Genomic DNA, 15,396 nt, shown 5'->3' on the forward strand with positions numbered 1-15,396 from the left:
TTTGTGGAGGTAACCCTAACTGGGCTAGACCCATTAGGGTACCATGATGGTGGCCATGAGACTCTCTATATAAGGAGGTCTCCACCTCCTTATCAAGGGGTCATGCTCAATAAGAGCCACCACCACTTTTTTGTGTCTGTAAACAAGAGAGTCCTCAGGATTTCTTAGCAGTCACCTCCACACCCCCAAAAAGCCATCGCAGGTCACCAGCAGCTGATGAAGAAGATCAGACGTGGTTCGTTCATCTCGAAAATCCGTGGAAACATCGTCATGGATCAGGTCAGATTCATTTCGTGTTTCGACATTGGCGCCATCCGTGGGACGGCAACGAACTACCCTTCGATCTTCATCTCGGCTGTCAGATCTCTCCTAGGAAAAACCCAGATCTGGAAGTTTACAGAAAAAGGCTTCAAGGCTTGTTCTATTAAAGCTCAAAAAGATCCATAGATCTAAAAAGAGGCTTCCAGATCTGTGCAAAAAGAAACGGCCTGATTCGAATGATCAGGTCTCCGGATCTGTGATGGTTTTAAATCTGCTCCGAACTTCAGATCTATCTAGGTCTGATTTACAGATCTAGGTCTAGATTACAGACCTGGATTTTAGGTCTAAAGTTGCAGATCTGACTCTAAAATTGCAGATCCAGAAATTACCAGACTTCCGCCGCCATGTACGCGCGCCCGCGGATTCTCACTCCGCAGCCGTGCACGTGCCGCCGCGGAAACCACCATCTGGGTTTTGCGCAAGAGACCTCCGCCATGCACGCGCACTCACGAGTCACCACTCCATCGCCGTGCATGCGCGCGTCAGGCCTCGCGCCAAACTTAAAGGTTGGAAATCCTCATAATATCCCGTATGGCTACGCGCCAAACTTAAAGGTTGGGAATCCTCATAATATCCCGTATGGCTACGCGCCAAACTTAAAGGTTGGGAATCCTCATAATATCCCGTATGGCTACGCGCCAAACTTCAAGGTTGGGAATCCTCATAATATCCCATATGGCTACGCGCCAAACTTCAAGGTTGGGAATCCTCATAATATCCCATATGGCTACGTGCCAAACTTCAAGGTTGGGAATCCTCATAATATCCCATATGGCTACGCGCCAAACTTCAAGGTTGGGAATCCTCATAATATCCCATATGGCTACGCGCCAAACTTCAAGGTTGAGAATCCTCATAATATCTCATATGGACACGCGCCAAACTTAAGGGTTGGGAATCCTCATACCACATGCTCATGCACCACATATGCTCACGCATCACATATGCTCACGCATATTACACATGCTTACGCATCACATGCTCACACATATCACAGTCTACGCGCACGCGCATGCAACATCTGCGCGCGTCGCGGGACATAAAGCCTACGCGCACGCGCATGCAACATCTGCGCATGGCGCATAACACAAAACCAAAGTCTACGCGCACGCGCATGCAACATCTGCGCGTGGCGCGGGACATAAAGTAGCTCGTAAGCCGCCTCACGCGCAAGCTCCACTATTATTACAGCTCATAAGACGCCTCGCGCGCAAGCTGTTATTATTCTTATAGCTCGTAAGACGCCTCGCGCGCAAGCTTCTATTATTCATACAGCTCATAAGAGGCCTCGCGCGCAAGCTGTTATTATTCTTATAGCTCGTAAGATGCCTCGCGCGCAAGCTTTTATTATTCATACAGCTCATAAGACGCCTCTCGCGCAAGCTGTTATTATTCTTTTAGCTCGTAAGACGCCTCGCGCGCAAGCTTTTATTATTCATACAGCTCATAAGACGCCTCGCGCGCAAGCTGTTATTATTCTTATAGCGTAAGACTCCTCGCGCGCAAGCTTCTATTATTCATACAGCTCATAAGACGCCTCGCGCGCAAGCTGTTATTATTCTTATAGCTCGTAAGACGCCTCGCGCGCAAGCTTCTATTATTCATACAGCTCATAAGACGCCTCGCGCGCAAGCTGTTATTATTCTTTTAGCTCGTAAGACGCCTCGCGCGCAAGCTTCTATTATTCATACAGCTCATAAGACGCCTCGCGCGCAAGCTGTTATTATTCTTATAGCTCGTAAGACGCCTCGCGCGCAAGCTTTAATTATTCATACAGCTCATAAGACGCCTCGCCCGCAAGCTTTTATTATTCATACAGCTCATATGACGCCTCGCGCGCAAGCTTTTGTTATTCATACAGCTTATAAGACGCCTCGCGCGCAAGCTGTTATTATTCTTTTAGCTCGTAAGACGCCTCACGCGCAAGCTCCACTATTATTACAGCTCATAAGACGCCTCGCGCGTAAGCTGTTATTATTCTTATAGCTCGTAAGCCGCTACTCGCGCAAGCTTTATTTTTCTTATAGCTCGTAAGCCGCAACTCGCGCAAGCTCCATTATTATTACAGCCCGTAAGCCGCCTCACGCGCAGGCTTTATTATTATTATAGCTCGTAAGCCGCAACTCGCGCAAGCTGTTATTATTCTTTTAGCTCGTAAGACGCCTCGCGCGCAAGCTTTTATTATTCATACAGCTCATAAGACGCCTCGCGCGCAAGCTTTTATTATTCATACAGCTCATAAGACGCCTCGCGCGCAAGCTGTTACTATTCTTATAGCTCGTAAGTCGCCTCAAGCGCAAGCTTTATTATTCTCATAACTCATAAGCTGCCTCGCGCGCAAGTTATGTTACATTATTATCAAGATGCGCGCCCCATCTTTTATCAGGCCTCGCGCCACTATGATGCGTGCCATATCTTATTTAAGCCAGGGCACCATCATCATCATAGGGATCGCAACATGTCACCATCATGAAGAAAACCTCCTAAAACTCAAAGACAATAAAGACAAGGCCAAAGAAAAGGGAAAAAACCGCCTCATAGCCTAACACACCTCATAAAGTCCAGCGCTCCACCTAGACGCTTGCGCGCCCAGGAGCAACGCTGGACTTGGGGGGGCTTGTAGGGGTATGGTACTAAACCCGGTTTTACGATCCTAAATTTATTATGTTTGGCTTATTTTATTATATGGACTAATACAATGTTATTGGGCTGAGGGGGTTTTGTGGAGGTAACCCTAACTGGGCTAGGCCCATTAGGGTACCATGATGGTGGCCATGAGACTCTCTATATAAGGAGGTCTCCACCTCCTTATCAAGGGGTCATGCTCAATAAGAGCCACCACCACTTTTTTGTGTCTGTAAACAAGAGATTCCTCAGGATTTCTTAGCAGTCACCTCCACACCCCCAAAAAGCCATCGCAGGTCACCAGCAGCTGATGAAGAAGATCAGACGTGGTTCGTTCATCTCGAAAATCCGTGGAAACATCGTCATGGATCAGGTCAGATTCATTTCGTGTTTCGACATTGGCGCCAACAATATTCTGGCCCGTTACCAGCCTGTTTGACCGAACCCCCCTATTTTAGCTACTAAATTATGGACAAAGAGCCTCATGTCAACTCAACTTGGTCCGTTCCTACCTATTTCTAGCAGTTGAAATTTGCGTTTGAATTTGAAGTGAGTTAATTTCTTATTTCCTTTCAAATGTTCATTCATAAAGGACTGTGGTTAATTAAGGAATGATTTGTTTAGATTTTAGCGCGTCAAGGGTGTTCTTGGGGTATTTTTCAGGTTTCATCTTGGGACATAATGGAATACCGATCCCTTTATAAGTGGGTTCGAGTTTTAGGTGGAATGAGTCTGGTTAATACAGGTTGGGTTTCAGGTCGGTAGGTCACATTCAACAAAGTTATAAAATGAAATTCAAACACTGGTATGAACTCAAACTGACATAAAAAAGATATACAATTTGGAATTTAATTCATATACACAATTCATACACTTTTATGTTTGTTAATGGAAAAAGATGAACATATGGACCAACACTATTAGTAAAATATGGACCAACATCTAATACATTATTAGTAAAATACGGACCAACAAAAACTATTTTAATAACTGAACATAAGAAATAGAGCTATGATCGAGTGATATGAATTAATGTTACTTGATTATTAAGTATAAAAATAGTATCTTGAATCAAACAACCATGGAACTTGGAATCAAATTCAATTGAAAGATTGATCGTAACACTGTAGGTCTATTCTGAATGGGCTGCTCCACTACTGAAATATATATTAAATAACTGCATGATAATGCCGGTTAATAGCAAATTATAAACACAACTTACCTATATTGTTTCAGGATTTCTAAAGCAATTGTTCTCGGGTTATTCCGGTGAACCACCAAAGTTCAGAAATCAACCCAATGACCAAACCAATGCCTTAACACGGGTTTGGGTTAGAGGCTGCTTTGGGTTGGGTTTTTTTGGTTATAAATTAATTTTGTGCATATGTACGGACAGAATATCCAAAAGAGCATTGCTTTGCAGGAAATATGTACGCAACTGTGGGCACCATTATGCCATGTTGCTAATTATAAAGAGAGCATACGGGTACTTAACTAAGTCGAATGCTGCGGTGTTTGTTGAGGTGACCTAGCGTAGAGGTCGTATTTATAATGTGTTATTTGACTTGGTTATTTCTAAGCCACGTTGGGCCGAAGCAGGCGTAGCCTCGAGGAGTAATTAAGTAAAAGAAAATATTTTTGCGTCAGCGTGTTCACCAGCATTTGTTACTGACGTATTTTCTTACATTTTGCAGGTGAACAAGTTTAGTGCTTGGGATATCGAAGTGCTTTGTATATAAATCCGATGGCTCGGATTTCTTTTGTAAACTTAACATGGTGGTTTGTATTTATAAACATATAATCTTTTGTTAAACGGGTGTTCATAATCCCGTCTTGAATGTAAATAAAAATTATACTTTTGATCATTGAAGTTTTATAAGTCTTCCGCAAATAAATGCAAATCTGATTTATTTACAAACACGATACCAACTTATGGTCGCACTCCTAGGCCTTAGACAGGGGTGTGACATCCTCTTCTCCTAGAAGCAATGTTCAAACCACTTCCCACCTCTTCCCCTCTTTTTCTTATTTTTTCATCAGACTACAACTTTCCTTCTCCTCTCAAACCCACCCTCCACCCTCCACCGCCGCCGCATCTCTCTCTCCACAGCAGCAGCAGTTGTGGAATCGACATAGTTGTACGGTCAAAGCCGCCGTAATTATGTCTCAAAAGAAGCCGTCGCCTCCGCCGGAGCAACCGTCGTCGTATTCCGATGTCGGTCGTAGTCGTAAACGTCCGTCGTTCAGAAAGTAGCGTTTTGTATTCATTTATTGTCCTAGGTTTATTGTTTTGGTTCAGAAAATTATAAAACAGAAGTTAGGAGTAATTAATTATTATTAATCAGTGTTGCGTGTTAATTTGTATATAGCGATAGTGTGTGATGAACTAGTTTTGTATTATTACTCAGATTATGTTGATTGAAATTTAGGAAGGATATTGAACTAACAGAGTTGCTTGTTAATGCTATTAAGTTGCATTGTGCTCCTGTTGTTACCTTTTTGTTTTAGATGCCAGTTATAGTCGTAAGCGTTTGATTCGGTTAAATTTGTTTAAATGTCAGTTTATTTAAATTTCAGTTTATGTTTGCAGTCTGCAGATGCTAAAAACAAACAATCTTCTTGTTGCTGTCTGCAGATGTTTGGTCCACATCTTCTGCTACAGATGTCTGCAGATATGGTCCGCAGACTGCAGACATTTTACATCTGAAAAAACAAACAGCACCTAAAACTTTAAAAATGGCATATTTACCCATTTTAACTTACTTGTGATGTTTTTAGTAATGTTTTTTTACTCGTTTTGCATTTAAATAAGCACTTTTTATATTTTAATAATTTATTATTTCTTTAGTCGTCAACAAACAGAAAAATTGTCAAGGCATTCCGTGCAGGTGACTCGGTGACAAAAGATCACCAGCAGTTGGCGCAACACATCTATACAAACGCCTCTAAGTTCTACATTTCCGAAGAAAGCTCACTGGTAGTAAAACCCGGATACCTTTGAGACAGAACCGGAGAACATAATTCACAAATATCATAGTCTTCCTTTATTAAATCACTCACGCCCTTAAAATATTGTATGTAGAGATAAAACCGAATCTCCGTTAAAAAAACCCAGACTTCCTACTAATAAATTATTACTAGTAAGAGTGCCCGCGCGTTGCGGCGGGAAAACAATTGTGATTCAGTTAGTAGCGGGTTGTTCTGTTACCGACATTTGCGTAAATAAAATTTGTATTTCGCCTAGAATTGAAATGTTAGACAAAAATTGTTACTCCTTGGTTGCCTACTCAAACAAACTACACTCAAACAAACAGATTAAAAAATGAATACTGCATAAAGTATAATGCTCCCAAACGAGGAGATCATCACAAACAATTTGAAGTGCTCACAGATTTCTGTTCTCCCAATCATCTTGATCAAAAGGTTCCTCTGCTGATAAATGGGATAGTCTGTTAGTGTTGATTTTTCTTGCCACCACTCAGTTAACAAATTATCTTACTTATTGAAGTAGTAATCATTTCTCTATTCATACAGTATACTCTTATAAACTTCGAGGAAAAAATAATATGCCTCATTTCAGATTTTAGGGGATGCTTTAAGAAAATAAAAATAAAAATAAAATTAAATAACATATAAAATTACACTTGATTCAACTGGATATTTAAATCAAACCCCTCATTAAGTCATTTAAATTCAATATTAAGGGAACACATTAAGGTAGGGATGAGCGTTTTGGGTACCGGTACCGATTGGTATTCGGCACCAAAGTTTTGGTATTGTCGTTCTGGCACGGTTATTTCCTAAATTTTGCACGAAATGCCGGTACCAAACCGAATATTTCGGTACCTGTACCAATTTCAAATTTTCGGGATCGGGATTTTATAGATCCACCAGTTGTTACCGGTACCATCCCGACCTCATCCCTACGCTAAAGCGTGATGCTATCTTCTGCCCCATAGGCTGGTTAGCCTGTAAGATCACCGACAATGTACTAAAAATAAGAAAGAAACTCGTATTACATTTTAAATTTCTTCTTATTTAAAAATAAAACAAGTAGTGATGAGAATATAGTTATTCTAAGCATGAGTTAAGGCATTAGTTATTTAAGAAACTTAGGCCCCGATCCTAAGTCATCCTAAGTCAGTCAAATTCATATCAGTACACAAATTCCTTATTGTTCATCAAATTCATAGGTTTTGTTATTGTTCATCAATTGTTTGCATATCAAATCAAATAAGATAAACCAAAGTTATAACTTATATTGACAGAAACAAGTACAAACCTGGTCCAGTATAAGATCCAAATACTGCAGTTCATGGGTAACCCATGGGTCAGACAACATCTAAACCATTCAGACAATGAATCTTATTGCCTATAAAGTATTAACATGAACGGTTAACATTGTTTTTAGGGTATGGCTCCTGCAAGTAGTTAAAACAAATTTTACTACAATATATTAACCTCCTGCAAGTAGTCAAAACAATTTTTACTTTTTGTAATCATGACTAAATAACATATTTTAGGGTATGGCTGTATAAAAACATGTTGAAAACTTTGTTTATGTGGTTTACCTAACTATTATTAACTTTCCCAATAGCATCCTTCCCTTTAGACAGTCTAAGATGTAAAATAACTAACAAGGTAGAAGATAACAATAACATAACCATAAGGATTATTTTATATTTATATTAATACATGACTATGTGTAGTGGTTTAACTAAAAAGTGAATAATGTTTCGTCATGTCACTGCCACAAAGGACTCTCACTAACTTTTTTTATAAAAAACGCGTAGTGGTTTTACAAATAAGAAACCGAATAAAGGATCGGTTCTGTTTTTTATGTTTCGTTTTTTTGACAATGGTCTTCGAAGGGCGATTGAGGACATCGTGGTTTGTGGAGGTCCGTTCTTTGGGGATCTCCAATGGAGGTTGGCATCACTTCCGATCCGTTATGGGGGGTTGGGTCTCTGTTCGGCCGAGGATGTATCTACATACGCTTTTGTGGCTTCGAGAGCACAGTCGTGGTGTTTGCAAGACCATATTCTTCGGGGTTGTGATATTTATGGGCTGGACTCTGATTATAGGTGTGCGATGGATCGTATACGTACTTCACTTCCAGATTTTGATCTTAGCGGCTTCTCTAATAAGGACACCGCCCCCCCTAAAGCCCAACATGTTGTGGCGAGTGCCTTATTTAGTGGAATCGTCAAGAGTTTAGAAGTGAAGTTTGATCTATCCCCTCGCCAAAAGGAGGTGTTTGAATGCCTTCGGGCTCCTCGGGCTTAGGATTTTCTAACGGCCATCCCCATTGAAGGATTAGGCCAACGTATGTCGGGTTTAGAGTATCGGGCTATCCTTAAGTACCGGTTAATGATCCCTATGTTCCCGACGGATGAACCTTGCCCAATTTGTCGCAAGGTTTGTTTGGATTCTTTTGGTGACCATGCGGTGCATTGCAAAGAATTGCCTGGCTTTAAATACAGACATGATCTGGTTAGGGATGTTCTGTGTGATGTTCTTAAACGGGCAGGGATTTCTACTAAAAAGGAGGCCCCTGTTAACTTTCTCACGGATCCTCTTGAAGGGAGGTCTACTTTACGACCAACTGATATTCTTGTGTTCCGGTGGGCAGGGGGGAAACACGCCTGTGTGGATCTTACAGGAGTGTCTCCTCTTGTTGGGCTCAGGGACCGTGGGTTTGTTGTGGGTCAGGCTGCGTTGAAGGCTGAATCGGGCAAAGTTGTTAAACACAAGAAAGCTTGTTTAGATAATCAACATGTCTTTCTACCATTTGCCTTTGATACATTTGGTTTTCTGGCTCCAGAGGCTGTGAAATTTTTGAGTAGGGTTCAGCGCGTCGTACACGGAACCTCTTCAGCTTCTATGTCCCAAAGCTTCGTTTTTAGCAGGATTGGCTTTGCTATTCAAAAGGGGGCTGCGGCGCAGCTTGTTGCCCGTTTGCCTGCCACTTTATTGTAATCGTTTTACAGTAAATTATATAAAACTTCGTAATACTGTAATAATCATGAATGAAATAATCAAACAGAAATCAGAATTTGTTTTCTTGGTTTCGATTCATGAACGGAATATTCAAACAAATGACTTGTACACTATTACAATATAAAATAATGAAAGCTTTGTGTGACCTACATGAATCACCTTTCAGACTGCTTCCCTGTTTAGCCATATTATTGCTACTTCATCATCCTACAAAAATATATATACAGAAATAAGAGAGATGATTTTATAAAAAAAATAAAGTAATTTATGAGATGTAAATACTAATTCTGAAATATACTTTCACGTCATTTAAACGGTTTGACGCGTTATCGATAAAATACAATCAAGATTGACATAACTTTTAAAGAAAAAAGATATTATCATTACTAAAAAAATCGTGTGCTTAAATATAGTTTCAACAAACTGTTTGAACTGTTTCAATAGTATACAAATCAAGACAGAGATAATTTAAAAAAGAATATACGATATTAATATTATTATTTTACATACTTGAATATAGTTTCAACAACCTTTAAACTGTTTGACCCACTTGTTCACATCTATTTGACCCGTTATCAGTAAAACACAATTCAGATGAACATAATTAGAATAAGAAGACTTACAATACACTAGACGCTTTCTGCACTGTTGAGAAGCTCGGGCCAAGAAGACACATAACCAGCCTTAACCAAGGCCAGGCCTCTGGTTCAAACCGGGAAGGGTTGTTTGGTCTCACTCAATTTCCTGAAGCTAGCAAGCAACTTTGAGTTTTCAAGTTTAATATTACTTGAACTATCACAATTTCCAAAATGTCGTATGTGTTTATGCCATCAATGGTCTGAAATTAGAAGTGCAAATTCAGGATATGTAAAGATATTATTTATTTAATTCAAGTTTAAATTTATGAGAAATATAAGACGGTAGGAAGATTACGTCGTCAACTTTTGAAAGCTTGGTTTGACAAGAGTCGTTTGATGGAATGTAATAGCTTCCTTGGCATTTCTTGGCAACATCAAACATGTTTTTGTGGTAAACCTCTGTTCATAAAGATGCAGTTTGACTTTTCAAGTCAAACCAATGATAATCCTCAGCTTCATAACATTTTAAGATTTATGAAAAAAATTTACAAAGATCATCATGGGTTTGAAATTTATAAGGAAAGCATTTTAAATTAGAAACTTAAAGCAAAAGTATTTAATATATTTTACTTTGAAAGTCAAAGTTGCAACGCGTAACAATTTGCTAACCATATTAAATTTTATAACATTATATCACAAAGATCAATGTGGATGTTACAACTAACAATCTGTCAAATTTTTCCTATAAAGTAGGAACTTGAAAATAAAAGATTTGACTTTTGACCTTTAAAGTTAAAGAGCCAACATAGACGAAAAGTATATGGCGTTTGACTTTTTAAGTCAAATTGGCTTGTTCTTAACTTCAAATGCAATACAAAAAACATATGGCTCTTTATGAAACTTTTGTAACAATACTGATATGAAAATGTTTAACTTGGAAAGTAACACATTAAGTTAAAGATTAGAGAGGTTGAGTATATACTATTTTACTTATGAAGTTGAAGAGGTAGGTCCCCGCAAAGCCCAGTTGGACCCGCAAGACACACCTTGAAGAGGTACGTCTGCGCAAAGACCAACTGATTCCGCAGGACCCACCATGCTCAGAGAGATGAAGACCTTTCACGCAGTAAGCCAGCTGTTTCCGCAGGAAAGCCTCCCTTGGTACAGTACCCTGCCTGTCCCCGCAGTTGTGGGTATAAGCCAAGAAGGAAGGCCACCCGCACTAACAGTAAGGCTACACGCATAAGGCACTAACTCTTAATACTTCAGTAATGTCACCTGAAAAAGGAATGAGCAGGGCGGGAATATTCCCGCCCAAAAGAGCTAGTCCGTACGCTTCTGGAAGATCTTTTGTACTATACCTGCCAAGGTATGGACAAAATAGACAAGATCTGACCAAAGCAGCCCATGAACCAATCACAGGGTGACAGCTCACCGACATAGTACGAGGAGGAGCACGCTCCAGTACAAAATGTCACTATCAGCCGCTGCCTACCCACCAACTCCCATCGTGGCACGTACATAGCCCGTAGTTGGTGGAAAAGGAATATTATACAGCTGGCCGTACCTGCTTGGAAACCTACCTTCGGCTATAAATACTCCAACACCTTGGAACGGTATCATCATCTTATCTTCTCTCTAGCTATTTCTCTCAATATACACTTATATTCAGAGCAATCTAGTCTGATTCTCACGCCGGAGGGTGGTCACAAGGAGGAACCCTCCCCCCCTTCTCAGTGACGAGCTCATGGTGTCTGTTTTGCAGGTCAAGAAGAATAACCATCTTTGCCGGACCTAACCCTCGTGGGAAACATCTACTTAACCCTAAGATTATCCGTAATCTGCCGGGGTCATTTAGTGTTTCTTCATTGGCGCCATCCGTGCATTAAGCTAGAACTAATTCTCAGTTTTTTCAAACTTTTGGAAAGATGGTCAAGGTTACTCCGATGCCAAGGCCACCGAGTGACCAAGAAACTCCGGTAACCACAACCCCAGCTACTGGGGGGAACACCGGTGAATATACGATTTTTACGAACACTACCCCGGTTACCCAAGCCGGGGCAAGTGCAGTAAACAATCCTCCCCTGGGATTCATCGATACCCAGGGAGAGAAGCAACAGACAAGGCTTCTCCGCCAAACACTAGATCAAGTTAAGGCCTGGGCGGAAGCACGTCAGAAAGAATTCCAAGTTGAGTTGGATGAACGTTTACGTTCACTCCAACAGGCCAATGACGAATTCGTAAACACTCGACAACAGCTCAACATGAGCAATGAGTGCGAGTATTCGGATGATGATTGGGAAGAATCTGACAGTGACGCAAACCCTCGCCATAAGGCGAAAGGGAAGCGTAAAGAAGTAGACTTCCGTCGAAAAGAAATTTTGGGGAAACTTTCAAGCCAAAGAGCGTGGGGGGAAACCCACGTGACTTCTCCAAAACTTTCAGACCGCCTGTTGCAAATGCGGGAACGTCCAAATTTGCGAGAGACATTGCGGAAGCAATCGCTCCAAAGAGTGCCAAACAGATGTCCAACATAGGCACTTACGATGGCGTATCCGACCCAGACGATCACCTGAACAGATTCATAGCGGGGGCAACCGTCAGTAATTGGACGGAACCCACGTGGTGTTACATGTTCCAAATGACGCTCGTCGGGGCAGCCAGAGCGTGGTTTGATCGTCTACCGGTCCACCACATCTATGATTGGGCAGACTTCCAGCACAAGTTCAGCCAGCACTTCAGTCAACAAAGAAAATATACTGAAGAGCAGTGGACGATCCTCAATTGCGTCAGAGAGGAAGACGAGTCTTTGCTAGACTTCATCACTCGCTTCAACTCAAAGAAGCTAAGTCTAGGCACTATAAGCGAAGATCTTGTTCGCGCCGCTTTCATCCAGGGCGCCGAGTACCCAGAGCTTATCCGCACTTTGACGGGTAAAGATGGCATGCCATCCACGTGGGATGCCATCATGACGGTAGCTAAACGCTTTGCCGAGACGGAGAAGCAACTGGGTAGAAATCTTCCCCAGAGCACAAACCTCTACACGCAGAGGACAAGAGAAAATAACGTCCGGACCGCCCGACAAAACAAGAAGAGGAAGCATGGTATTTGGCAGTCAAGGATAAACTTTGACAACTCATCCAGCTCTTGCCCTCTCTTAGGCGGAAGGGACAACACGCACTCATCAAACAGGAATCCCAGATGGACGCCACTCACCAAAAGCGTCACCGAGATATTTGCCACCGAGAAACTCCCATGGCCAAAGGCTCCAATAATCCGACAGCGTCATAACGCTGATCAGAGCAAATCCTGTAACTTCCACGGACCAAAGGCCACACCACAGAGGAGTGTACGTCTTTGAAGGATATTGTCGAAACATTCGTCAAAGATGGAAAACTTACACACCTCGTGGCATCGATTAAGAACGGAGGGAGAAATGACAATCGGTACAAGGGCATCGGACGAAAGCCTGTCGACATCAGCATCCACATGGTTCATGGCAACGTCAGAGGAAGAAAACGACGAATGACAGAGCCAAGTGCGTGGAAGGAAGCTGAAGTGCGCTTCCCGCGTGTACCAGGAGGGCCCAAAAAAGAAGGCCCCATAGTGATCAAAAGCCAGCTGGGGCACTACATCACTTCCCGCACTCTTGCTGATAACGGCGCTTCGTCAACGGTCATGTATAGGCAATTCTTCGACAAGCTAGACGACGAAGACAAAGAACGCCTAGAAACGGTCTACGCCTCAATGGAAGGGTTCGATGGCAGCACAAACACCCCCTTGGGTATCCTATCTTTCCCCGTCACTCTCACGGACGGGAAGCACTCCCGCACAGAAGACGTGGACTTCGTCGTAATGAGGAAGCCACACCACACATACGACATTCTCTTCGGGAGAGATGGGATGGCAAGATTTAATGCCGTGGTGTCTTCAGTCCATGGCATAATGGGATGGCCAACAGCTGAGGGTGTCGCGATGATCACGGGTATTCCCCAGGTATGTATCGCATCTGTCTCATCTAAACCCAAACCAAAGATGGCTAAACCAACCATTACCGAGCCAGAAGAATGGGCCTTCAATGGCAAATACCCTGACCAGGCCGTTACCATTGGCCCAACAATCACTGATCCCACACGCACCTTACTCAAACGCTTATTGCAAAAAAACGCTGACATCTTTGCGTGGACACCAGCTGACATGACTGGTGTACCCCGAAGTAAGGCGGAGCATAAGCTCAAATGTGACCCGGCTTTTCCGCCAGTCATACAAAAGCGTCGCGTAATGGATGCGGAACAGGCTAACGCGTGTAGAACCCAAGTCAAGGAACTCCTTGACGCAGGCATCGTACGCGTTAATAAATATCAAACATGGGTTGCAAATCCCGTCATGGTACCGAAATCCAACAAACAATAGTGCATGTGCATAGATTTCAAAGACCTAAACAAAGCATGCCCCAAGGATTGTTACCCGTTACCCGAAATTGACCTTAAGGTAGATTCGTTGGCACCGTTTCGCCTTAAATGCTTCCTTGATGCGTATAAAGGATACCATCAAATCCACATGGCCGTTGACGATCAGGACAAAACCGCATTTCGGACGCTCGATGGCACATTTTGTTATCAAATGATGCCATTCGGACTTAAGAATGCCGGGTCCACATACCAACGCCTGATGGACAAAGAGTTCCATGCCCAAATCGGGAGGAACTTGGAAGTTTACATGGATGACTTGGTCATCAAAAGCCTTGAGCCAGAAGCGATGTTGAAAGACATCGAATAAACTTTCAACACGCTCAGACGGATAAACATGAAGCTCAACCCGAGCAAGTGTTCTTTTGGAATGGAAGAAGGGAAGTTCTTAGGAGTCATCGTTACCAAAGATGGCTTCAGAGCGAACCCTGAAAAGGACGAAGCCATTATCAAAATGGAATCACCTACCACCATCAAACAAGCTCAGACACTGAATGGGCGACTAGTCGCACTTAACCGCTTTTTGGCAAACCATGCGGATAGATCGTTCCCATTCGTGTCAACATTGAGAAATTGCTTAAAGAAAACGCACTTCCGCTGGACACCAGAAGCGGAAGCAGCTTTTCAAGAGATTCGGTCACGCTTGATCGAACTCCCAACACTCACAGCACCAGAAGTAGGGGAGGAACTAATTCTTTACCTCTCCGCCACAGACAGAGCAACCGGGGCAGTCCTACTAGTAGAACGAAAAGGCATCCAGATGCCCATCTACTACGTTAGCCGCGTCTTAACAGATGTAGAAACCCGGTACTCTACCTTGGAAAAATTAGTCTTAGCGCTTGTACAGGCTTCACGCAGGCTAAGACGATATTTCCAAGGCCACCCAATCACCATTCTCACCAACTTCAAACTTGCAAACGTTCTAGGCAAACCCGAGTTGTCGGGACGCCTAGCCAAATGGGCAATTGAGTTGGGGGAATACGCGATAAAGTACAAGCCAAGACCAGCCATAAAAGGCCAGGTCTTGGCCGACTTTATTGCGGAAGTCCCCGCATCGCGGGAGAAAGAGTGCCAGGAAGAGACTCAACCATCTCCAGCACAAGACATTAACGATGTCTGGCGACTCTATACTGATGGAGCAGCCAATAACGAGGGTTCAGGCGCAGGGTTGAAACTAACTAACCCAGCAGGCCAAGAATACACTTACGCTATTCGGCTGGATTTCCCAAGTACGAATAACGAAGCGGAGTATGAAGCATTCTTGGCCGGATTAAGAATTGCGCGTAAGATGGGGGTGAAAAACTTGGAAGCCCACGTGGGTTCCATGTTAGTAGCCAACCAGATAAACGGGACGTACACGGCCGTGAACGACACAATGGCCCTGTACCTCGCACAAGCAAAAA

Source organism: Bidens hawaiensis, unplaced genomic scaffold, assembly GCF_021521415.1.
Source record: "Bidens hawaiensis isolate Kalapana, Puna unplaced genomic scaffold, B.hawaiensis_p1.1 tig00010780_1, whole genome shotgun sequence".
Lineage (NCBI taxonomy): Eukaryota > Viridiplantae > Streptophyta > Magnoliopsida > Asterales > Asteraceae > Bidens > Bidens hawaiensis.